Source organism: Balaenoptera acutorostrata, chromosome 18, assembly GCF_949987535.1.
Source record: "Balaenoptera acutorostrata chromosome 18, mBalAcu1.1, whole genome shotgun sequence".
In the NCBI taxonomy this organism is placed as follows: domain Eukaryota; kingdom Metazoa; phylum Chordata; class Mammalia; order Artiodactyla; family Balaenopteridae; genus Balaenoptera; species Balaenoptera acutorostrata.
In genome coordinates this window covers 13,629,993-13,655,399 of record NC_080081.1, presented here as the reverse complement: position 1 = coordinate 13,655,399, position 25,407 = coordinate 13,629,993, and the positions used below count along the sequence as shown (strand labels likewise).

The 25,407-nt window shown below is 39.2% G+C and overlaps 1 protein-coding gene across 1 annotated transcript in view; it reads left to right on the top strand.

Moving 5' to 3' along the window:
- The window catches only part of HS6ST3 (heparan sulfate 6-O-sulfotransferase 3), a 652,398-nt gene that overhangs the window by 399,016 nt on the left and 227,975 nt on the right, over positions 1 to 25,407 (top strand). The window lies entirely within an intron of this gene.

Sequence of the window (25,407 nt, the reverse complement as noted above, 5' to 3'; positions counted from 1 at the left end):
CTGCCCTCGAATCAGTGTGGTGCTGTGGCGGAGTTATTTTATTTCTGCTGAGATCCGGCAGTGATAGTTAAGGGCTGCCTGCTCACCTCTTCCATTTAATTCTTTCCAAATCAGGAGGCATTAGTGAAAATTCTCAACAAATTGGTAATTCATCTTCTTTGCCTAGTTCCATTTCTGGGGATTGAGGTGGGGATGGTTAGAAGTGTGGAGCGATGGCAAAATTTTTGCCTCATTCATGGTCACCATTTTGCAAAACTCATAGTATGAACTTGGACTCTTCCTTTATTTGATTGCTTCTGGTAATTATTATTATTATTATTTGCTACTGTTTATAATATTTTTCTTCATTCTGTTAGGCTTGGGAGAAAGAAAATTCTCTGACTTGGTTTCTCCCCATCTTTCCTTAGGTTGTGTTCTCCACTACAGTAGCCTGTAGTCACAAGTGGCTACTGAGCACTTAAAATGTAGCTAATCTGAGTGGAAATGGTCTATAAATATAAATAGACACCAGATTTGAAAGATTTAGTAAGAAAAATAAGAAAGTATAACATATTAATAACTGTATATTGATTACATGTTTAAATCATAATAATTTTAATCTATTAGATTAAATAAAATAGATTATTAAATTATTTTCATCTGTTTCTTTTTACTTTTTTAATGTGGCTTCCAGAAAATATAAAATTATATCTGTGACTCATATTTTTGTTAGACAGCAATGACTCAGAAGACTTTCCTTTATTCACAGAAAAATAACACAGGAAGAGCATTTAAGGGATTTTTTTTTAATGTAAGTTAATTTATTAATCAAGCAAGTATTTGTTGAGTATGATATGTTAAACACTTTTCTAGGCATTAGGGCTGTAGTGGTGAATAAAACAAAATCCTAGCTCTCATGGAGCTTATAATTTAGTTGGGGAGGCACACAAACAACAAGTAAGCAAGTAATTGCATAATGGAATTCTACTTAGTGTTGAGTGGTATGAAGAACTTGAACAGTGTAAGAGACTTTCCTGAGGCTCTGTTGGGGAATATGGAGCCTAACATGGATAGGAGCATCAGGAAAAACATCTTGGAGGAGCTATCACTTAAATAGAAACCGGATGTGAGGAGGAGGAGCCAGCTGGGTCAACCACAGTGGGAGCCTCACCGGCAGAGGAAATAGCAAATGTACAAGCCCTGAGGCAGAAACAAGCTCAGAGTGTTTAAGAAATAGCAAGAAGGCCTGTGTGGCTGGGCCGAGTAAGGTGGGAGAGTGGTTAAGAGATACCTTGGAGAGGTAGGCTGGGTTGTTCCCAAAGTGTGATTCATAGACCCTTGGGGATCCCAAGACCTTTCAGGGATCTCTGCAAGGTCAAAACTATTTAACTGTGTAAATATTTGCACTCCTGATGGAAAGGCAATGGGTGGTGCCCTCGTGTCTATCAAGGCAGGAGCACTAAACTGTACTAGTCACTGTATACTTCATTGCCATTCAAGACCAGTGCACATAGTATCAAGTTCACTTAAGAATGACCTTGCTAAAGCACTGCAATTATTAATTATATTAAGCTGTGAGCACACATCTCTTTAACATTCTTTGTCATGAAATGGGAAGTACACTTTAAAGAATTTTGCCACAGATCCAAATATGATGGTTGTCCCAAGGAAAAGCACTGGTGCAATTGATGGTGAGCTGAACTGTCAATGTTTTTCATGGACCATCATTTTTTGCTTGATATAATGTCTTCAACTTATGGTTATTCTGACTTGGGTATTTGGCAGACATTTTCTCAAGAATGAACCTATCACTTTGAAAGTGAGTCTATCACTTGAAAAGAAACAAAGACGATTATGTGTTGCTAATGATAAACTTTGAGCTCTCAGGAGAAAATTAGAATTTTTGGAAAACCTGTATCAGTCTCCAAGGCAGGTACCCAATACTTGAAGACTTTTAAGACTTTACTGATGAGATTGGTAGTAATATTAACAAATGTGACTTTTAAAATAGTATGTAATGAAATACGTCAACATTTGGATGGTCTACATAACTCAATGAACTGATAGTTTCCAGTGACCAATGTGTAATGTCAAAAATCATACCTGAAAAGAAGGTTCATTCAAAGTGCAAGATAGACCAATATATTTTACCATGATACCTTACAAAAGTTCATTGGTAAAGCTTCAGATTCTATGTTGTAACTAAACATGAAGATACTACCACTCATCAAGTTTGCATGTGGTACCAAAGACAAATGTCCAGAACTATCTGAAAATGACATTAAAATATTTCTCCCTTTTCCAGCTACATATTTGTGGGAAGCCAGATTTTCTCATCTCCTTCAACCAAAATAATATATCAACCCAGAAGCAAAAATGAGAATTTAACTGTCTTTTTTAAGCCAGCCGTTAAAAAGATGCAAAATATAAAACAATGCCATTCCTCTCACTGATTTTTTGGGGAGGTGGGTTAGTATCTTTGTTTCCATAAAAATGCATTATTAATATTAACATGTAATGGATTTATTATTGCTATTTATAAACATATTAGCAAATTTATATTTTTAATACTTCTTACTTTTAATGTAAAATACAGTAGATATCAGTAGATATACCTCAAAAGCTCCTTGAGGTACTCAATAATTTTTAGGAATTTAATTGCTGCTAATGATAAATTTTGAGCTTCTGAGGCCAATTTGAGAACAGCTGATCCAGAGTTAGAAATTTGGATTGTATTCTAAGTGTAAGATCTAATTTATATGCAAAATATTATTGTAGCTACTAGAGATCAGAATAGATTGAAAGAGGGGGGTATGGAGGCCAGTTGGGAGAGATGGAGTCTTGGATCAGAGTAGTGATGGTAGATGTGGTAAGAGTACATTGGATTCAGAGTATACTTTGAAGGTAGAACCTGTGACATTTAGTGATGATTCAGATATCTATAATACTCTACCTCATCCTTATTTATCCATATGTCTTTCTACCTTTTAATCATATGCATACATGAATTTATATAATTGCAACCATAGTGATCTTACATTTTATATTCTTCATTATTTGGTTATCATTTTATTATAAACTTTTTTCCAAGTAGAAGCCTGATGTTCATAGCTTTCATGATTTTTGCTTGTAAAACATTGAGGTGATTTTATTTTCTTAATATTATAGATAAATCACATTGAATATATTTACATTAATAATTGCTTTCTTCTAGCAAGTTATTTCTTTAGTATAAATTCAGATAGAATCACCCTTACCTTTTAGTTATCAAGTTAACAAGAGGAAATTGCCATGTTAAATGATGTTTACTTCTCCCCTCTGTTATTCTGGAGATTGCCAATAATAAGGCCGAGTGTGTCTAAGTTTTATTTGTCTCAATACCTCAAAAAATAACATGAATCCAAGAATACAGAGGGTAATAGTCCAGACATTAGAGTTGGTGCTGATCCTCAAATTATATGGTTCAAAGATTCGTAAGATAATTATGAAAAACACGATAGATATGTTGTTGTTGTGTGTTTCACAGATAAATTTTGGGAGTAAGTTTGGAGAAGTGCCCACCTTTCTTTCTCCCCACCATGATGGTTCCTGAAACACCTCTTCAGATCCCCAGGTGTTTGTGGAACATGATTTGAAATCCATAGGTAATGCATGCAGTCATCCAACTCATATGAAATGTGTGTCTTCTCTGTGCCAGGTGAACAAGTCCTTATTTGACAAATGACCCAAGATGGAAGCCTTAGAACTTCATCTTAATTCTGCCTTTACACAGGTGTGCTTCATCTGATCAGTCTCCAAATCCATTCTTTGTATTTCTGATATGTCTTCTGAATAAATCTATTCCCACCCTTCTATTTCCAACATCAGTTTGGTCTTTATCACCACTCACTTGTACTATTACAGTAGAATCCCAATTGGCTGCCCTGGTGTGGTCTTTCCTTATTAATAATTTATCCTACTTTTGTTGGTCTCCTGCGACTTGAAAGACAGAACTGATGCTGTCAATCCCTATTTTAAAATCCAGAAAGCCATAACCAGTGAGTGCTTCTCAAATTTTAATGTGCGTTAGAATCACCTGGGGTCTTGTGAAAACGCAGATTCTGATTTAGTAGATCTGATGATTCTGCATTTCTAACAACTTTCACATGAACACTATGCTGCTGGTCCATGGACCACGACGAGTAGCAAGCGTTTCGGTCACTCCACATGGTTTATAAATGCCACATCTTCACAGTGGCATTCAGTGCTAATCAGAAACTCTCCAATCTCTACTGCTAGCCATATCTCTTCTCACCTTCTCCCTTCTCTCTGGCCTCATCATTGTTCTGGTTATTCTTCTGATGAACAGTAAATTTATTTGAGCCAAAGTAAAAGTTTGCAAGCTCCCCTTCCCCCAACCTTGTCCACACAGCTGGGCTCTGAGAGATTCAAATTATCCTGGCTTGGTGACAAACTGATATTTGGAAAAATAAGATTTTCCTTAGATTAAACCATGTTTTACAGATGTCTTAAATATAAGACATGACACCATAAAACTCCTAGAAGAGAACAGAGGCAAAACATTCTCTGACATAAATTGTAGCAATGTTTTCTTAGGTCAGTCTCCCAAGGCAAAAGAAATAAAAGCAAAAATAAACAAATAGGACCTAATCAAACTTACGAGCTTTTGCACATCAAAGGAAACCATAAACAAAACGAAAAGATAATCTATGGACTGGGAGAAAATATTTGCAAACGATGTGACCGACGACGACGACGAGGGCTTAATTTCCGAGATATACAAACAGCTCATACAACTCAACAACAACAAAACAAACAACCCACATCGAAAAATGAGCAGAAGACCTAAATAGACATTTCTCCGAAGAAGACATACAGATGGCCAACAGGCACACGAAAAGATGCTCAACATCACTAATCAAAACCACACTGAGGTATCACCTCATACCAGTGAGAGTGACCATCATCAAAAAGTCTACAAATAATTAATGCTGGAGAAGGTGTGGAGAAAATGGAGTCCTCCTACACTGTTGGTGGGAATGTAAATTGGTGCAGCCACTGTGGAGAACAGTATGGAAGTTCCTTAAAAAACTAAAAACAGAGTTGCCATATGGTCCAGCAATCCCACTCCTGAGCATATATCTGGACAGAACTATAATTGGAAAAGATATATGCACCCTAATGTTCATAGCAGCACTATTTACAATAGCCAAGACATGGAATCAACGTAAATGTCCATCGACAGATGAATTGATAAAGAAGCTGTGGTATATATTAATATATACAAGGGAATACTTACTCAGCCATAAGAAAGAATGAAATAATGCCATTTGCAGCAACATGGATGGACCTAGAGATTATCATACTAAGTGAAGTAAGTCAGAAAGAGAAAGACAAATATCATATGATATAACTTATATGTGGAATGTAAAATATGATACAAAAGAACTTATTTACAAAACAGAAACAGACTCACAGATATAAAAAACAATCTTATGGTTACCAAAGGGGAAAGGGCGGGGAGAGGGATAAATTAGGAGTTTGGGATTAGCAGATACAAACTACTATATATCTAAAATAGATAAACAACAGGATCTACTGAATAGCACAGGGAACTATACTCAATATCATGTAATAAACTATAATGGAAAAGAATATGAAAAAGAATATATATAAATTGTATATATTATTTATATATATAATATATATATGTGTGTGTGTGTGTACAACTGAATCACTTTGCTGTATACCAGAAACTAACACAACGTTGTAAATCAACTATACCTCACTAAAAAAATACTCATAAAAAACAAATACACGTAGTAAAAAAAAAAGAAAACAAAAAAACCCACAAGGTTTTACAGATGTCCCTTCATTGCCTTTCAGACAACCTGTAGGATTTGTTTTTAAATATTTCTTTGGATGTGCATCATTTTTTTAAAGTCTTTATTGAATTTGTTACAATATTGCTTCTGTTTTATGTTTTGGTATTTTGGCTGCGAGGCCTGTGAAAACGCAGATTCGGGGATCTGCGGGGGGAAAACGGGGAATCTTAGCTCCCCGACCAGGGATCGAACCCCCACCCCATGCACTGGAAGGCAAAGTCTTAACCACTAGACCGCCAGGGAAGTCCCAAAGTGGGATTTGATTGTTTTCCAGGTAGTTGCTGTGAGATCATGACAAGCCCAAACTTTAGAAGCGTGTTGTGGGGACATCTCAGTGTTGACTAGGTGTTAATCAGCATAAATTTCAATTCATGATAATTACATCAAAGCCTGAACTGTTTCTTACATTTATTCCTCTCCCAGTGCAGGTCAGCAGGGCAGAGGGTGGGCTCGGATCTGTTAGTGCTGTTGCAGCTAGAACCATCCTTCTGGCTAAGAGAGGATCGTCAGCTAATCCATGGCCATCTTTACCGCAAGCGGTATGGAAATGCCAGCTTCCTAGAGGGTGCAAGTATTTTGGCAACAAAATGCTTTTGAGAAAGGAAAGTAACACCGTGGCCCGAGGTCGTGGAAACTGTGAAGAAAGCTTACACTGAGAGATCCAAGGGACCTTCAGAACCCAGAGGACTGCTGCCTGGATTCCATCCCTCCATGCATTATGAAGCTTGGTTGTTCTTGTTCTGGATCCTACTACTTTTGTGAAAGTAGGCAAATCACCAGACATCTAGGGAACTCAGTCTCCTCACATGGGAAATGAAGATTTTATTTGCCCTACCTGCCTACCTGGGGTGTCATGAGGGCTAAATGAGACAAGAAGCATGACTGCAATTCTGTATAGCCTAGAACGACCTGTTTATTACAAAAGCCACTGGGAATGGAGTAGCTGCTGTGTACCAGTCTTCATCGTTGGGGCAATATGTGTACCTCATAGTTCGTGCTGCCTCTCTCCTGAGTCCTTTCCCCTTTGAGAAATAAACACAACTTGTGGATGTCAGTTTTATCACAGGTAAAGCTGGGTGGAAAAACACAACTTGGACGCAAGGCCAGTGTTTCATCTCTTCTCCTTCTCTCCTGAATTAAAATGTCCTGCCTCCCAAAGCCCATGAGTCAGATAGGTGACTGCAGTCTGTTCCAGAAACCCCAGCCCTATGAGGTAGGACCTGCCCCAGCTGAATCCAAAGAAGAGCCAGACCTCACACTGCAGTCACCCCTTCTCTGTGGAAAGGCAACAATGGATGTGAGGCTGATAGCTAGTTCCCCAGGACTTCTGAGAGAGGGGAATTCCTGTTTGATGGGTCACAAGGAGTAACTAATAAGGGAAAAAATGAGTTCTTCTACATATACACTATTCCACTTAACCCTTGCCACTGCACTTTAATATACATATTATTTTTCCAATGAGAAATGTAACGCTTAGAGAACTTAGGAAACTTGCTCAAGTCCTTTCAGCTAGTGTGGATTTGCAAGTGTGCCGCACGCTTTCAGCCCTTTAGTAATATGAAAGGTAGGAGGTCTGTGGGTTCCAGTGGCAAATATATTTCAGGAAGATGGCTGTGGTTGGCAAGGAGTCATTTTATTTTATTTATTTATTTATTTATTTATTTTAAATTTACTTATTTATTTACTTTGGCTGCATTGGGTCTTCGTTGCTGTGTGCGGGCTTTCTCTACTTGCGGCGAGAGTGGGCTACTCTTCGTTGCGGTGCACGGGCTTTTCATTGTGGTGGCTTCTCTTGTTGCGGAGCACGGTCTCTAGGCGCGTGGGCTTCAGTACTTGTGGCTCGCGGGCTCAGAAGTTGTGGTGCATGGGCTCAGTAGCTGTGGCTTTCAGGCTCTAGAGCGCAGGCTCAGTAGTTGTGGCGCACGGGCTTAGTTGCTTTGCGGCATGTGGGATATTCCCGGACCAGGGCTTGAACCCATGTCCCCTGCATTGGCAGGCAGATTCTTAACCACTGCGCCACGAGGGAAGCCCCAAAGAGTCATTTTAAAAGGAGGGTGTTGATGGAGGACCCAATGTTCTAAGAAGGGCTCACGGAAGAGGGAGAGAATGCTTGATCTGAATTTTAGTAGGTCAAAAAGTGCTAAAAGTGCAGAGGTCTGAGTGGGAACAGGGCTGGAGGGGAAAAAGTTGTGCTAGGGTAAAAAGAGGACCTTTCTGAATATTCCAAGGAACCCAGATTGTATACTTACCCCACTGATTGGAGGAAAAAACAAGGATTAACAATCACACTTTCTTCCACTTTTACTGGCCTGATGAGACAGCTCTGCCCAGTGTTTCCCCCAAAGTAGAAGGCTCTTCTAGGAGGTGGTCTGCACCGCAGCACTGCTAGGCGGGAGGTTAAAAGCTCTAACATAAGATGCATACTTAATGTGATTTTCTGCTTCATTCTCCTTTAAAGATAAACTGGGGAGCTAAAGTGTCAATGCTTGTAGCTTCTTTCTCTGTTGTAATTGGATGATGTTGTTTGCATTTGAAATGGGAGCCAAGTGAAGTGAAACTAAAAACTTCTTAAATGGTGCTTTGATTCTTCAGGGGAGAGGGGCCATGGAGACTGATGAGTTATTTGGCCCTTCCTCAGAAAATCCCCGGACGTTGTCAAGACCTCCAAGTTTATTTACTTAAAAACAAGCTTCCCATTCCTCAAGAGCTTCAAAAATGATCCTGCGTGTTATTGACAAATAATAATTTAATGAACAGCCTGATTAGATGGGCACAATGAATTAGCTATCGGCCTGACAGCCACGTAAGCATTATGTTCTGTATCTGTTTACTCAGCACTAGGTGAAATGCAGAAGTCTATTGAAAATCAGATTTCCATGCTGCTTTGTCAAAGCAAATTTAATCACAGCCAGAACTTGTGGCATCCATCATTTCCACTTCAGAAGGCATCACCGGGGACAGATCAGCGACAAGGAGTCTGGCTGCCATGGCTGTCCTCCACTCACAGGAAAATTAAATTTAACTATAGATCCTTGATAAATGAGGCTGCCGAAGCCATCAAACATGGTGACTAAGTGCTCAGTATTAAAGTAATCCCCAGAGGCCCCCAACCTGGAAAGAAGCGCAGTCTCATTTGATCTGGCCTTGAGGTCTTTGCACACATTCACACCCCTATCTGCTACGGATGGATAAATATGGGCTTTAGCGCACTGCCCCAGGGGTCCAGAGATAATTTTTCTAGAAATCTTTACTTGGTCTTTGCTTTTCTAGAAGTTTCTATTACAGCTCTTCCAGTCACTTACCCAAAGTGCCTTTTCCTTATATACCTCTTTCCTTTCTCATTATTCTTTACCGCACCAGGCACCGGTCATCTAGGCCCTAAAATGACTATCGGACCTTGATTGCTTTTTAAAATGCTCCTTCCCTAGCATTTCACAGTATTCTCCCCCAGGCTGCAACTCATGGGAAATCAGACTAGAGTTGTAATTTTGTGGAATGCCAAAACTGTGAGCTGTTTGAGGGCAGGAACTATATTTTATTGATTTTTTTTTTTTAATCACCAGAACTTAGAAATTAGCATACAGCACATGGAGGTGGCTTGATTCATGTATATTGAATGAATGAGTAAACAGTAAATAAATGCTTATGAAACTCAGCAGAATGCTCTGATTAAGAGCCATATATTTCTGAACTGGATCCAGGTGTGTATGCTGATTGTATTACTAAGTGTCTCAGGAATAATTGTGTATACCTGCCTCTTTGAAATTCAGTTTAATTAACTGTCTAGCTAATCAAACTGACCTTCATGTGCCTCTGTTTTCTCATGTTTTAAATGAAGTATTTAACCATATCTATCCCATGTGGTGGTTATGAGATTTAAATGCAATAATTTATTAACATTGGGTAGCACAGGGCCTGCCACATAAGCAGAGACTCAATATACATTAGTTGCCATCACGGTCAAAGTGATCCTCAGCATGATTATCATTATTTACGTGCTCTTTGCTCAGCTCAGTCTTGGTGTTCTAGAGGAGGTAAGAGACTTGTAAAATCTGCTCTTTTCCTAGAAGAGATTTCTAAGTGCCTGGGAAGACAAAAAAAGAAAAGACATATACAGGAACGACATACCAGGGCAATGCGGAACAGACCATAAACGCATAGAATTTCAACATAGTGCCTGCTCAGCTGTGTGTGGAGAAATCTGCGTCAGTAGGAAAGGATCTAGGTCTTAGAGGGCAAGTCACTGCAGCAGAGAGTCCTGAATGACATGGGGAACGGAGATGTACCTGGGAGTGGGTGGGCCCCAGGGGATATTAAGGAGACCAGTCTAACTTGAGTAGAAGGTTTGATCGGAGGTTAGTAGAAATTTAAATTGTATAGATATGGGTGGAGCTAAATTTTGGAGAACTTTGAAAGTGAGGTAGGGTTTAAACTTGTGGCCTGATATGTATGCATAGAGATCTGTTTTAGGTTCTTTACTAGGAAGTCACACAGAGAAATGAGGTTCTTGAAAGAGTAATGAATGTGGATTGGGGGCAAGAGGGAGGGTTTGCAGCAGAAACCAGGGATGAGATAAGGGGAAGATGAGTGAGGGACAAACGTGAGCATCTCTCTGCGTTTCTCTGAGGAAGAAGGAATGGGTCTGGATGACTCTTCAGTTTCCATTGCCCAACAGTGAGAAGCCCATTGCTGGTAGGGAGCAAACTCCCTTTCATAAAGCTGATAAGAGAGAAAGGCAGGATGAGTTCCCCTCACTCCAAATTGATTGACTTGCTGGAATAATTTGAAGTGTTAGTAATTGAGAATAACTCTACAGCCTGAGAGCACTCTGCATGTGGAGGTATATTTATAACTCTTTTTAACCTCATCAAATGCCAATTTAAAAACTTAGAGTCAATAATCAAGCACATCTTAACTCCCCTGAAAAAATTATAGTGCACTTAAGTATACCCCTGCACTTAAATTTTCAACATGAAGCATTCAAAAATCATTTGGACTAAGTAAATGTACTGTCTACCTTCTTAGCAGATTTACATAGAAATTTTTCAAAGTTGTTATGAAATTGTTAAAGCATTTTTCTGGTATCTCTTGGAAACACTTAGAAGCTTCGGCAGAAATTGTTGTCTTTGGTCTAATCACATATTTCCAAAGGCAGTTTACAAACATGTTATTTTGCTATTTACTAATTATATTTGTTTGATACACCAATCACTTAATAGCCTCTGGCTGCATTTACAAATAGTATTGAAAAAGCTCCCGCTGTTACACTTATAATTTATTAGAGACAACATAAAAACAAGATGCTCGCTCTCCACATGCGTAACACACACAGGGATGCTTAGAGAAAAACTCTGTACGGATCCTGAATGATCAAATATAAAGGGCATTCTTAGCTGAGGGCATTAGTTTCTTTCTAGACAGTTAGAAATTGTGGCTCTTCTCCATCTGTGCCTGGGGGGAGGAGAGGCAAAAAGGTGCCTGCAATGCTGTCTTTGGTTGGCCGAGCGAAGTAGAAAACTATGGTCTCCAAGGGACAAGTTGGTACTTGCCATCCTCCTTTTAGGAAAATCTGAAGCAGCCAGGTAAAATGTGGTCCTAGGGGCTCTCAAAGAGTCTGTGATGAGCAGTGCTTTCTCCATGAATGATTGTGTAAAAAATGTCCATCCCATGTGGATGCGACCTAAGTTGTGTGGTTTTAGAAGGATGCTAATGGCCTGCTTTTGGGGAGAGACTCTTCCATTTACCTGTACTTGATGGTCCTCCCTTTTAGCCTCTTCTCACTTGAAAAATTATTCTTTAAACATCTGTAGGCCCTTTGCTCTGTGTATGATGTGAGAAGCCGTTGAGAAGCTTATACCCTGGAAGTGAGACTAAAGCACTTCTGTCTTGCCTCCGAGACCTGAGTAACACTCGCTCTTACTAACCATGATGAAAAGAGCTTCCCATCCCCTGTTCCATGTTCATCCTGTATTGAGCATTTATTTCTCTATGCTGGTCCCTCATTCAAACCATTCATTCCATTACTTATACATGTGTGTTTCCTTCCCTATAGATCATAAAATCATAAGCTTTTCTTAGGACAGGGAACATGTTTTATACACCTTATATCACTGACGTATCTAATGACTTGTAGGATGCTATTCACGTCGTTAAGTGTTCATCATAATACAACAGAAAAAAATCATCTTAGCCTGGATCAGTTAATTGCATTAATGTGTCTCAAGCCAGGGCACTAATAAATAAACCAATGCTAGGACTGATACATTTTTAAAAATTTATTTCATTGAAATATAGTTGATTTATAATGTTGTGTTAGCTTCTGCTATACAGCAAAGTGATTCAGCTTTACACATATATATACATATATATATACACACATATATATTCACACATATACATACATATTCTTTTTTATATTCTTTTCCATATGGTTTATCACAGGATCTTGAATATAGTTCCCTGTGCTCTGCAGTAGGACCTTGTTGTTTATCCATCCGATAAATACTAGTTTGCATCTGCTAACCCCAAACTCCCAATCCATCCCTTCCCCACCCCGCCTCCCCCTTGGCAACCACAGGTCTGTTCTCTAGGTCTGTGAGTCTGTTTCTGCTTCATGGATAAGTTCATTTATGTCATATTTTAGATTCCACATATAAGTGATATCATACGGTATTTGTCTCTCTCTTTCTGACTTACTTAGTATGATAATCTCTAGGTAGGACTGATACATTTTTGATAGTAGGTTGGATGTCAGATATATTTTATAAATGAGCAAGAGAGAGAGAGAGGTTTGCTTCCATTTGCAGAGGTTTATTTTAAGATCCAGGTATGGCATGGTGGGAAGTGTGTGTGGGTAGTGATGCTTTCAAATGGGAAAGAGGGCACCAGAAAAAGTGGAGGGAGTGAGATAAAGAGACTCTTCCCCTCCACCTCACGATTCTGCCGAAGGCTTGGCATACCTTAAAGGTTATGCTCCAAGTATAACAGATGCAGATGAAACAGTTGCTAATGCAAGTGTGATACTCACACTGTGGACTTCAAAATAAGAAGAACCAAACGCTGATCACAGCTTGAGGTGCCTTGTCTTTATCTAATGACCGGTAGGATACTGTTGTGTTATCAAAACAACATTTTGAGCTAATTTTACTACACACTCCAAATAAGTGATGTGATTTATGTAGAAAGAGATGCTGTTTTATTATTCTTGCAGAATATGTGAATAATTTATGAGGTAATTCTAATCACACTTTGAAGAAAAAAAACAAAGACAGTGGTCATGCCTCTCTCCATGCCTTATATATTAATTATAGAGGTCATTTGCATTATAAATTTAGTAACAATTTGAGAGGATAATAGTTTTGTTTTAAAATATTATGAGATGTCCTAGTGAAATATTTGAGTACGTGGAAATTGATTTTAGCAATATTTACACCATACAAAAGCTAAAGACTTAAATTACCAAAAATCTTATCTCTAAATTTTTACCAGCTCCACATTTTCAGAAGATTTTTTTTAACCAGTTCACTGTTTCTTGGTGAAGGTAGGTTACAGAGGACTTGGGACAGAGGAGATCCTGCATCTCCAGCTGGTCTGTGGGTCCTATTTGGGCAGGTCTCTTGTTCTGTGTTTTTTGCATGATCTTAACATTTTGCCTTCCCCAGTGTCTCTGTAGGTTGTGATATCATCAAGGCATGAGAGTGGCTTATTCCTCCGAGGTTTCTCAGAAGGTCTTTCTCAACAGAGAATGATGCCCAGGCCATCTAGAAAAAAGAGTGGTTGACACAACGTAGATTCTTTATACTTTGGGCAGACTCGTTGGGAAATAGGGAAATTATACACTTAAAAATGTCCCTATCAGTTTATGTCCTGTTCTAGCATTCATTGTATTGTTTTACTAGTTTTCTCTATAAACTTTCATCTGAGCCCAAATTTGTATCTATCGCATGGCTACAAAGACTATGAAATCCAAACCAACGAAGGTATTTGCCCAACTTGGTTTGGGTGCTCATTTTAAAGTCTGTTTATCTCCAGGTGGCTCTTCATTGTTTTCCTGCCATTTTAATGTATTCCTGGAATTGAAAAGGGAGACCCTACCATGGATAATCAACTGATTAATAAGGGATGTTGAGTTCCCTCATGTAACTGCTCCTGGGTTCGGAAAGCCACAGTGGCTCCCTGTTGCATCTTGACTTGTCTGCTTGTTCTACTTGTTCCCTGGTTAAATATCCTTAACTAGTGCTGTGAGTTTGCATTACCCACCCCCTACTCCCCCCAACCCTCTCCCTTGCGGCCTACACCATAAATGTGCTTGCTATTTTCCTGTAGCGCAGGGACTGGACCTTCTCCGTATGAGAATCTGCTTTATTCCTTCACCCCCAGGGTCTGTCTGATGGATAACAAGAGCAGAGTGTTGAGTAGAGGTGACTGATGGACCATACAAGGGGGTGGTTGCTGTTGGCTAAAGCCGGTGGTTGTGGAGAATTCCTTTATGGGGACATAACATTGAAAACTAACTCTGGGCTGGCCAGGCAGAGTTCTGAAGTCTTCTGGCAGGTTGAGTCTTGCTGTGTGGTGAGCACTGCTCTAGACCTTAATACACAATGGACTCTTTGGTGAGTTCAACTTGATTGCATTTCTTCCCAGGTATTTTCCACTGTATGATTTGTAGTTATTCTTCTAAGCCACTTTCCAAAACGAATTCTAACTTTCTCTGAATGCCCATCCCAAGGTCGTCACAGTGCTTGGGTATAAAACTTATTCAAGTTTTCCCAACTGTTTATCGTGTGCTGTCAGTTCATACATTTCTCTCTTTTTCTTTTTTAACTGGTCCCTTCGCTTAAATGTTTGATTCATTTTAGCTGCTAAATTATAAGCACGTAAAGGTCAAGAAGTATTTAGGGACATTATCTGATCCCCACTATCGAACCCAGCATCCCCGATTCCTCCTCAGCCAAAGGGACCTCATCAACGGTGTTTAAATTTGGTAATTGGATCCCTCTCAGAGGATAACCTCTTAAATTGACATTTTAAGTTATGCTATCAGTTACTGAGATGCTCTTGTAATGTAATGCCGTTCCCTGACTTCACTCTGCAAACCATTTTTGTTCTAAAATAGATCTCATGAAGGAATCACTTCTCTTTGCTTAGCTTGGGACATCTAAATTAGCCCTAGGCATTCCTATTTATTTCTGGTTCTGAGGACCTTAAGGAATTAGATTTGACATGGAACCCTCCACAGGGACCTGTCAGCTGGCAAGCACCAGGATGGATAATACACTTAAGGAGTATAGAGTAAGAGTGACCCCAGGAACAGATCAATCCATATCTATGCATAGATATGTGTCAGATACATCTTCCTGAGAACGCTGATGTACAAAACCAGAAAATCTTAGAGCTGTAGAGGGTATCAGAGGCTATTTAGTCCAAGCCTGATATTTTACCCATAAGAAGACTGAGGTCTAGAAATCAGAAGTGACTTCTCTTAGCCACAGAGACAATGTGTGGAAAATCCGGCATTAGAACCCAGGACTCCTGATTCCTGAGAAAGTACCCTGGTTTGAGTGCCTAAGAGTTTCCGTTCTTCCTACCGATTTTAGGGCTTCACACGTAAGGAGACCTGAGAGTTAACTAGCAAAATTGAAATGACTATAATAAATTAACAATGGATAGTGCCTGGGAGCTATGATTACAGGGGCTGTGAAAATGCAAAATGTAATGGGAATGATAACTTTCCTTAGAAAACTCTGAAAATGGGATGATATGATGTCTGCCCAGGGCCAGATGGGAGGTGCCTCTTCAGATCAGCTGATGCTGTGTGACCTCATGGAACCTCTAGGAATGTTTGTCCATTAGTCATGGCTTGCGACTGTGATGCCCAAAATAGTCGCCCAGGGGCCCGGCACATAAGGTATCATCATCAGTGCTGAATTATTCATGAAGTGATTCTCTTGGTAGACTGTAACTCATTGTATTATTTGATTTAGAGGCATTTCCACAATTTACAAAGTGTTCTTCTTATGTCAGTTGAAATGCAGTGTAACACTGTAGGAATAAAATTTGACATGGTGTGCATTTCCTGATAGTTTTTTGTTTTTACTTTTTTCTCAGTCTCATTGGATCAAAATATTTTTTACCTTCTGTGGATTCGTTATGCATATTTATAGATCTAAAACCTTTTTGATTCAAGGATCCCCAGGGGCACAAAACCTCTGGAACAAATACTTAACAAATTACGTTGAACAATTACATAAGAAAAAGATGGTTCCTGGCTCATTAAGAACAAGACATGACAAAGTTACTTTCTCACATTTGCGGTTAGGATGACTGGACTGGCAGAAGGAGAAAAAAATCATAAAGCATAGATACAGTGTATCTTTATTTTATTACAATATCCAGCTGCTTTTCTACTGGTGTGGATGTGCTCGTGGTGAGTAGGGAGAAATTGGATGTCATGATAACAGAGTCAGATGGACTCTTATTGAACACCTATATGCAAAGTATTAGATTCATGTCGTCTGCAAGGTAATCTGGAGTCCCATTTGGTGTTTTTATTCGTGATTATGCAAATACATAATTAAACAAAGTAACTGCTTCTCACTCTTTCAATAGTCAACTTTTTGGGGCACATTTGGGAAAGGGGAGCTTGGTGTCATATTGCTAATGCAATCAGGGGCATTCACTTCATTCCTGGTCCCTTTCTGACCTCCTGACCACGGTCCCCTATATTTGCTCTATCTTCCTTCCTATGAACTTAGCAGAGTGGTAAACATGGAGGTGACTACATTCACCTCTACCTCTTTATCCCTTTACTGCTCACGTGACCTCTTCAGGTGTGCACTAAAGGGAAAAGGACTAATAAGGTTAATCTTTAATAGGGATTTTCTCTTGGGAACACAGTCTAGGTTCTTGCTCTGCTAATTTCAAGTCCCGCCCTGTCCCGGTCTGTCTTTCAATATGTCCCTAAAGCCTCACATAGTCATCGAGAGGTTCTCCAGGCACTGTTCTAGGTGCCAGGACACAAGTGAAAAAAATGTGATGGGTAACCCTACTCAAAAAATATCAAATAAACACGATGCTTTCAGTTAGAAACTAGTGCTATGAAGAAAAAGACACAGTGGTTTTTAATTCTTTACATGCCCATATTCATATCTTCACACATCCATAGTTTGACTCCCTATGGGGAATGCAACCCCTACTCACAGACAGGATTCTGTCTCTCTTCCCATCTTCCCTCCAGACAATCTGGGACGTAGCATACTTAGCAGTGCATTACTCAATACCTGATTTATTCAGTCTAGAATAACTCCCTGGGAGACTTTAGCTACCCTCCTCTCCCAGGTCTGGTTGGTTCAAACTCTGCTTGCCAGCATGCGGTATAACAGGTCTACTCATTTTGGTATTCACCCATTGGGTAGTGGCACCCAAACTCAAGAACCTTGTCTCAGAGACAAGACAAAACACATGTTGAGAAAGAGAAGCATAACCTTTATAATTGCCTCTGCCCATGAGAGATCATTATTGATTTGCAGATGTTTGTTCTTTGTACTGAAATCTATAATGATATAAAAAAATGGCCCACCTGTTCCCTATGGGCCAACTCTTAGCTCTTAGCTATATCAAGCAAAAACTTTGCAATTAATATAGTTTCCCTTAAATTTAGAGCCAAGCCAATTTCTTGACCAGGACATTCTCCTATAATCATTGTATAAAAGGAACCAATTTCAGGATCTATTCTTTTTCTGTCTAAGTAACATTTTAGGAAAGTGTGGGTAAATTGTGCTTCAGTTACACATGGAAAACACACTTCTGAGTTTTGTGTAAGACACAAAGTATGAAAGATGGCAAATACATTTTAAAACATGTCTTCATAGAAGTTATTTAGAAAAAAAATGTTGAACAGGCCAATGCCAAGAATAGATGACAGAATCAAAACGTTTTCTTAACAGAATGGAATGATGTATTTCAACCACGGTTACGAAATATGACAGGAATAAATATAAAGTACTGAATTCAAAACCTTATCTGTATTAGTTCAGGGTTGGGGAGACCCAACATGACTTGACAACAGTTAATGTTAAAATAGACCCTGAGAGCTTCAGCAGACCGTGAACTTACCCCATGTCCACAGCACGGCATAGCAACAAAAGGGCAGAACAGGGGAGGATATATTCTCATAGACATCTGCCCTGGTAAACTCAAATCTGGAATATTGTATCTAATTTGGAGATGAACTCACTGACAGGGATAACTACAAACCACAGAGCATTCAAAATAGGTTGAATCCAATGGAAGGACATCTGAAGCTGTATAATACAGGGAACTGTTTCTGGAACTGAGGAATTGAACCCAGAAAGAAAAGGCTTATAATAAACATGGTAAGTTTCTTTAAATATTTATATGGCTAGCATGTGGCAGAATGGGTAGATAGAAACTGTGTTGTACCAGAGCACTGATGGTGGATAGATGGAATTCTTCACTGCAATAGTCTAACAGTGGAATAAGCTCCCTAATGAAGTTGGTGAGTGCTTTGTCCCTGAAAATGATCAAGTAGGGGCTTGAGCAGATGTAAATCACTGTTAGGTATCTTTATTTTGTTTTAGTTATGATCTTCAAGACTATCTTCTGTTAGTCTTCCTTCTTGACCCACAAAATGAAAAAATCCAAAATATGAATATTTTCCAGCTTTGAGTCCCTCATCTTTCCGCTTTCTCGTGCATGCATGACGTTTGCATCAAATCCTGCGATGCCATCTTCGCTAGTGGATGTCTGATGCAATGTGATACGTGGGCCCCTAATGGCCTGGAAGGCACAGCAGTCTACCAGGGAGTGACTTCGGCTCATGATACTATTTAAAAATGAACCTTGTTAGAAATTCACACATGTATTGCTTTGCAGTGAAGCTTGTACTAAGAGGAATATCTGGAAATTATAACAGTGAAGAAACTTCTTTAAAAATTGGTATCCTAGAGAGAATCATACGAATCTTTGATAATTAAAAAATGGAAAATGCACTCCTTGTCTGGTGAATATGTAATGGAAATGTCTGAGAACATCTCTGGATACTGCTTTCGAAGTCTCGCTGGCATTATTTATGCAGCCTGTGTAGAACGTTGTGGTGGGTTCTATGCAGGACTAAAATTTGTTTTACTTTTGAATCAATTGCTGCTCAAATTTCTGCCCTGTGTTTGGATTATGAATTTGATAACTCAGCTCATTGTGCCCATGTAAGAATGAAGCAGTTATTTCAATTTACCTCATCCAACCGCTGTGAGCAGACTTCTCAGCTGAATATAGTCAAGAGAAATAAAATGACATTCTACAAATGATGCTGGCATATTTACTGTCCTGTGCTCCCTTTATAGCCCAAAACTACTCTTTTGAAAAGTTTAGGAAATATTTTAGAGCTTATTTAAAATTATGTTCAAACCCACATCAATAATCGCAGGAAGGAGAAGAGTGATGCAACTCAGTACTGTACTTCTCTGATGGAGATCAGACCATTATTAACAAGAGTGGGAAGTACAGTTGTGCTTCTCTTACAAACGTCACAACAGAGGCTCAAATCTTCATAAGGAGATAATGTTTCCTATTTATCTTTCGGGTGATTCTTTGAAGTGCTCATTAGTTTCAAAATCATGTTATGACCTGTGTTCTTATTGCTGTTATAAAGATATGTGAGTTCACTGGTTTTCATCTGTATTCATAAGAAATTTAAAAACAGAAGTTCCAAGTAGAAAAATCCAGTACCTACTTGGATCACCTGATACAGTTTAAATATCAAGAACAGGTAGAACATAGGCTGGAATACAGGAAATAGAAAACGCTGCCCACAAATATCTGCTGAACTCTACACTCTGTGAAGACAGGGCACTTCTGTCTTATTTGTTCTTGTATCTCCAGGGCCTTCTGCAGTGCCTGGCACATAGTAGGTGCTCAAGACATATTTGTTGAACTTGCTATAATAAATTGCAGAGTGAATTAGAAATGGAACAACCTCTGAGTTTACTCTTCAAGTTATTTCACTTGGGGGGATTTAAATTCCATATTGTAGCTTTGCCTAATACTCTTAAAATTCTTTAGTGTAGTAAATCTCAATCTGGACTGTACATTAGCCTCACCTGGGAACTTTTAAAAATCTCAATGCCCCAGGCTGCTCACCAAGCCAATTAAAGCAGACCCTCTGGGAGTGGAACCCAGGTATCAGTATTTTTAGAGCTCTCCAGGAAATTCTAGTGTGCAGCCGAGTTTGAAAAATTATTATAGGATATGGTGTGCATGCAGGTGTGTGTGTGTGCATGTGTGCAGGTGTGTTAGAGAGTTTAAGCCCTATATTGTGAATTTTGCCTGATAGCATTTCTCTCCTGTGGTAAGGGCAGGGATTGGGGTCTGGAGGGGAGGAACTTGCACCAGCTACAGAAAATGCATAAATATGTATGGAGAAAGAGTTGATGCCATAAATCATTTCACTATTAATTATGCCATGGCCTGTTTTTATGTTCACTCTTCTTTACAAATGAGATGAAATAGCTTTACAATGGACCTAACATCGCTTTAAAATGCCACATAAATTAACTCCTGTTTTTATGGCGTTGAAAAATTTTAACACAAAAATAATTTGCCTAGCTTGAAGAATTTGCATAAAACCATTGTAGGGGTGTGTTAAAAATTACTCTTCTTCCCTTTAATGTAAGAGCGCAAGACAGGATGGACGATAGATTTCATTCTTATGGTGCCGCAGGTGAATCTCACATTTGCATATTAAGGATTCAATTTAAAATAAACTCTCAAGTCACAATGGGCATTTACCCCTAGAATACATATTTCAGCATTGGCCTGGGACCAGGTAAGGAAAATTCCTAGAGGGCCAGCAATGTCCACAGTGGTTCCAGCCTATTCCTTTACAGGTAATAGTAGGAAGAGAATATGATCTGGGTAGCCCAAGGCTGATGCCAGAGAGAAAATGGTAAGTTACAGAAGTGAGAAGTTAACAGTGGTCTGGCTTCTTAAAGCCTGTGGCATTGTTGTCTCTGGCAACAGTTGGGCTATTTTATGGGAATAAGATAGATGAAAGCTTGCTGTTACTAACAAGCTCTGTGGGAGCAGAGTGGAGATGAGGAGATACTGGGGAGAGCTCCTATCAGTAGGGGTACAGTAAATATCCTCTAGAAGAAATTAACCCTAGAGGGAACAGCTGGGGGTTCAGGGCATGGGTGAAGGTTCAGGCAAGGTCCCGTATGGCTCAGGCAGCTATTAACATCAGATGTCAACTTGGTGCCAAAATCAGCTCATAGTAAATCCACCAGCAATTCTAGGGTCTCTTTCCTCCTTTTGGGGTTTGCCCAGCCCCTCTATCTAGTATTTTTTATTCCTTAAAAGCCACTGGAAACAGAGCCTACCATCAATAGATATCTTTCATTAGAGACAAACTAAAGGTACTATATGAATGAGATATTTATTACTTTCTTAGTATTGCTTTTGAAACTTAAATATAATAGAATAGTTTTCCTTAAGATTAACCTTAGTGGTTCCCTTGTCGTCAAAAAAGTGAAAGGCCGAGAGAGAGAGAGAGAGAGAGAGCGAGAGAGAGAAAGAGAGAGAGAAGGAGAGAGAGAGAGAATTCAACTTAGGCATTTTAATCAACTCTGCCCTTTATACAGTCTCGATGTGTTATCTGCCGCCATGATTGTTTCTGCCTTGTCTTCATTTGTAGTCTGGGTTTTTTTGGGATTTGGCCAGTGTTTCCTGTGAGTAGTTGTGTTGATCTGCTGCAATGGGGAAGGTTCCAGTTTTAGGTCTTAGTGTTGCTTGGTCTGTAGTTTGCTTTTGGTTTAAAAGACCATGGGGTGTTTTAAGGCCTGTGAATCCTTTTTTTATCCTAGAGATTTGTTTGAAAGATGAAGCTGTCACAGAAGCACCCAAGGAAGTCATGACAATTCTCTTCCACTGTGAAGCTTTATTTAGGGGAAATGGCAGAAAAGTACAAAAATCGCAAAATTGTAGTGTTTAGAGAAGGACAAACCCAGCCTTCTTACATTTTGTTCAATGATTTTGTTTTCATTGCACTGTGGCCACCCCCCTCCCCATCCTGGCCAACCCAATTTTTAACTGAAAATATTTTCCTGTTCTTTTGATTGAAAACTAGGTTTCTGTAGACGAGCTTCCTCTTCCTCAGCATGTGACTAGACCCAGGGCCTCCAGACACTTCTTCTTCCAGGAGGTTCTGCCCTGTATCCAGACACATCTTCCTGAAACATTGCGCTAATTATATCCCCACCCCCTCAAAGACATCCAGTGATGTGGACACTTGCAGGAATCAAGCTTATGGTTCCAATTTAACTGTTCCATCTTCTTCTCCACAATGCCGCTGTAAGAACTCTGCTTATATAAACTGTCCTATCCACTGTCACCCCAAAATGTCTTATACTTTCTTAACTTTTTCTCATGCTGTTCCCCCTTCATTATTACTTTCTATATTAGTCAGAGTTCTCCAGAGAAACAGAACCAGTAGGAGATACATTTATCTCTCTCCCCCGTCCCCTTCTCTCTCTCTCTCTATCTAGATTTATTATAAGGAATTGACTCACATGATTATGGATGCTGGCATGTCCAAAATCTGCAGAGCTGGTATCCCAGCTCAAGTCCAAAGGCTGGAAGCTGCTGTAGATTCAGGAAGAACATATTTTTCAGTCTGAAGGCTGTCAGGCCGGAGAATTCTCTCTTAATTGGGGGATGGTCAGTATTGTGTTCTATTCAGGCCTTCAACTGATTGGATGAGGCCCACCCGCACAAGAGAGGGCAATCTGCTTTACTCAGTCTACTGATTTAAATGCTCATCTCATCCAAAATACCTTTACAGAAACACCCAGAAAAATGTTTGAGCTGGTAAATATCTGAGCACCCTATGGCCCAGTGAAGCTGACACATAAAATTAACCATCACACTTTCCCTACCACGTTTGAAGACAGTTCATTATTCCCTTCAATATGCAGTTCTTCAACCTAAATACCCTAGATCTTCAGTCATTCCTCATACAGCTGAGTTTCAGATACACTGGCACCCTGGTTGCCCTCCTGTGAATTGCACTATGTCTTGTCCCTACCCTCCCTCATCCCCGAAGTCCTATCCCAAAGGACCAGAGCTGTTTTTCCTTCTCCATTTCTCCAAGGGTGACCAGCCTCACTTGCGTTTTTGGCTTTATTCTCCCAAGGCATTCAGGAGAAGTTATTCCTGGGTGTGCACACAAAATAAAGAAACTCTCCATCCTCCAAGAATCATCATTTATTTGTTGGTTGGATGCATGTATTAACTTATTTGTGTTTTTCAATACACAGTTGAGATAGTTCATCAGACTGGGGGAAATGGTGGCATGGGGTTTGAGGTTTTACTGCTGGCTTATGCAGAGTGTAGAAGATTAGAATATTAAATCCTCATTGCATCAGGAACAGCTGCAACTCTGATTTAATTCCAAACTTATATAAAAATTGTTGAACTCTTTTTCTGAAAGTCATCAAAAATACTAATATTTGAAAAGAAAACTCTTCAACTTTGTAAATGATATAGTGAAAGATTCTTTATCCTTTGATTTAATAATTATAATAAATCAATAATAATTTTTCATTTTGATTACTTGCAAAAGCATTGTTTTTGCTTAGGTAACAGTTTATAAGGAAACCTGAGAAAAATTCTGATTATGTCCACAGTACTCTTCAAATTTCCTTGTCAGCCGTAACAAAACATTTGTGGGTTTAGAGCATGCCGTGTTCTTTCCTGCTCCCATGCCTTGGTACTTGCCGGTCTGTCTGCCTGGAACACCCTCTCATGCCTGGCATGATAATGCTTCATCCCAATAGGGCTTCAGCCCAACAGTGTGTATTTCTTTGCCATCTGGAGGCCAACTAAGGTATTCCATCAAGCAATAAAGCTCCCTGTGCATTCTTTTATTATCTCACTTGTCACATTGTATGTTGTTCTCTATTTTCACATCTGTCCTTCTAATGCACCAGCACCTTGGAAAGCGCCACAAAGAAATACGTACTTATTGATACTCCTGACATTAGAGATTCAATGGTGAGCAGCACAGACTAGCTCCTGCCCTCATGGAGCTTCCAGCCTAATGTGAACCCAAGCCATGTTGTATTTGTAAATACCAATGCTTATGAAATCAACAAATAAAAAGTAGACTCCCCGCTAGACTCCTCAAGAATAAGGACAGTATCTTACGGATTGGTTTTGGTTTTGGTTTTGGCTTTGGCTTTGGCTTTGCATCCCTTAGAACTTAGCAGAGTAAACAGCACGCTCCAGGCACTCAATAATTATGTGTTGAGTGAATGCAGGAATGATTAATTTAAGTAATTTCATTGTTGACTTTCAATTTTATACGTGCAAGTAGCTTTTCAGAAAAACCTCATTTAAAGGTCTATGTTACTTTCTTTTCATAAATGCTATTTTGAAGCTGATAATTCTAGGGGTAATGAAAATTCAAGAGTCAGGTCATATCCCAGGAGGATGAGTCGGAATCATGACACTTTTTACTAGCACAAGATATTTAGACAATTCTAATCATAGTTTCATTAATTATAAAATTATTAATATCAACTGTCAGTTATATTTAGACTTCCAAGGTAGAATTTAACCTTTAACCCTGTCCAAATCTGTCATGTAAACAAGCTAAATTAACTATCCTTTAAGATCAAAAACTAATATCTTACAAGGATTTACTCAGAGTGTGCTGTTTCTTTGAAGCTTCCTGGAAAACAAATTCAAATTCAAGACAATTAAATGTTAATAAACGTCTAGTGATCAGAGAGATAAACATAAGGAAGATTAATATTCTTTCTCATGCTTTAGAGACAGGCTCTCAAAGTGATAAAATAAAATGTTACCTTTGAAAGTGACACCTTAAATTACAGTGCTTCTGTGGCCCTTATATATTTAGTGAGCAAGCAAATTTTTTCTTTTCGGGGGCATTGAATAGGTGCTAAGGCTACTGAGTTCTTTTGAGGGGGTCATAGTAAGAATAAAAATGTATTCATTCAACAAATTTTTATTGAGAAACGGCCATGTGTCAGGCTTTATTATCAGTACTCAGAAATCTTGTCCTGTGGAGCTTACTGCTGGTGGGTGAGGAAATGCAAATACCTAGGAAAATAAACACAAAAGAATTGCAGAATAAAGACATGATGATAATTTGCAAATACTCTAGAGAGCGTTACATTTCACAATTCCTATTTTGACATATCTTTGGGAAGGGATTTAGCCAGAGCCTAGAGTTGGGGATTTACCTGTAAATGTTTATTCAGGATGAAGAGTTTGCCTGGAGCACTGGAACCAAAGCCCTTCGTTTGTCTCTGCTCAGCCCACATCTCCACCCCCTAGATCACACTTTCTCACTTTAGGAAAGAAAGCTAATGTAGGAGCTGTCTAACTGCAGCTCTCTGCCAGCTCTGTATTGACCTTATATGTTCAGCTCTGTAATTTTAAGACTTCATAAATATAAAAAATACTTACTTTTTATCTTCAGTTTGGCTTTAATTTCCCTTCTCTG